Here is a 1797-nt window from a genome sequence, read left to right as displayed (position 1 = left end):
GAATCGTGTCGTACGTTTTAGTCTGTATCTCCGGATTGCGGGTGTATACGAGGAAACGATTTCGCACAATGCTAGGCGAATGTACTGTGGCCGATTTGAGCTCAAGTTGGATGAGTTACGCGTAGTAAATCGTAGGTATTATAAGGCTAGTAAATGACGAATTTCCCTTGTTTATTGATGTCACACTCCTTCCCTATTATCTACTCCTGTTATTATGTATGTGGTCTCCCAAACAGTTCAAAATCCCCGCATATGCTTACCTGGCTATGGCAAACTGTGGAATGCCCTTTTAAAAATAGATACGTCATTGATCAGCACACACTATCCCAGAATGCGAATCAGAAACACTGTTACCGATGTTTCAAACACGCTGGTGCCTCACGCGTTTGTTTACATAGAGACGATAACGTCACTGCGTGCATTAATTAGTGGATGGCGAACGGGAGATTGAAACTGATCACTTATTTTGACACGTTATTTATAACAACACGGCTTTTTTTAAAGTTTTGGCTCTTTATTGACGTTATTGTTGTATCTTAAAAAACTACAGATTTTCGTTAGTGATGTCACGATCATCGATTATACTCGATCATCGGTTGAACAGTGGCTCGAACCAAGCGCTTGGTTATCAAAATCAATAATCGATTTCATCGGGGAAAAAAAATCTAAATAAATGTAAAACTTGAAGAAGACAACTGGGGAAAGTGATGAGAATCAGAGATATCATCGCTACTATACAAGTTATCCTTTATTAACATACATGTATTATACACACAGTAGTAAACAGTGCAAAACAAACAGTAAACAGGGCTAAACAAGCACATACATGGACACACGTACATGCACACGACGTTACGCACACGCAGGCATTCAACACCTTGAGTAACCGATTGTAACCGATCACCGGTTACTTGGGCCCAACCGATAATCGATTACGAAATTACAACCGATTGACAACACTAATTTTCGTGCATCTAATTATTTCCTAAAATGAAACATTTAAAAAAAAATCCCAGGGACCCTTTACTAGTGCATACTATGAACAACGTATGGCTAAACGTTTAGGTTCCAACCCTTTGCTGTGTCTGAGAAGTGTGGAAAATAATTTTTTCCATATAAATTTACAATTTTTGTTGTCACGTAATTATCAATGAAAAGATATTCACGGTGAGCTAAGAGAAACATCTCTTTTATTAAATAGATGTATGTTTGATTGGATGTGATAAGCAGTTATGTTGTTGTTGTTGTTGTTGTTGTTTGTGTTGTTATGTTTGTTTGTCTATGTTGTAAAAATTCACTACAGCTCACAGGCAATCCAAGGCTCTGGAAGCTCAAATATATATACACTAACTAGGTAGTAGGTGCAGCGATAGTATATATGGTGGCAGCTATCAACTAAAACTTTATTAAAAATTGATTTGTTAATGAAATTTCACATCAAAGCTTGAGTGTATATATTCGTAAATACTTACCGCTACATGTGGCTATAGTTACTCACAGCCTTTGTCATGGCTTAATTTCATTGTGCTGTTTCCTACTGCTTTACCTTTCAGGTAGCAATTGCTAGAAATATCAATTATAATTGGTACGTTCAAACCGACTCATGTCCCAAACTTCATTCTTCACCACTTTCTTGAATTATAAATGACTGATGGTCTAGCAAGTTGTTACCATGGTTATAACACCCTCATGCACTGTTATAATTGTTAATAAATGCTGTTATGTTATAAATCCCATGCAGGGTTCTCCCCAGGATGAAATTGAAACAGGGGGAGGGGAGGGGGGGGAAACTAGGGG

This window comes from Priapulus caudatus, unplaced genomic scaffold (assembly GCF_000485595.1).
Source record: "Priapulus caudatus unplaced genomic scaffold, Priapulus_caudatus-5.0.1 Scaffold77, whole genome shotgun sequence".
NCBI classification, from domain to species: Eukaryota; Metazoa; Priapulida; class Priapulimorpha; order Priapulimorphida; family Priapulidae; genus Priapulus; species Priapulus caudatus.
This window is presented reverse-complemented; position numbering follows the sequence as displayed.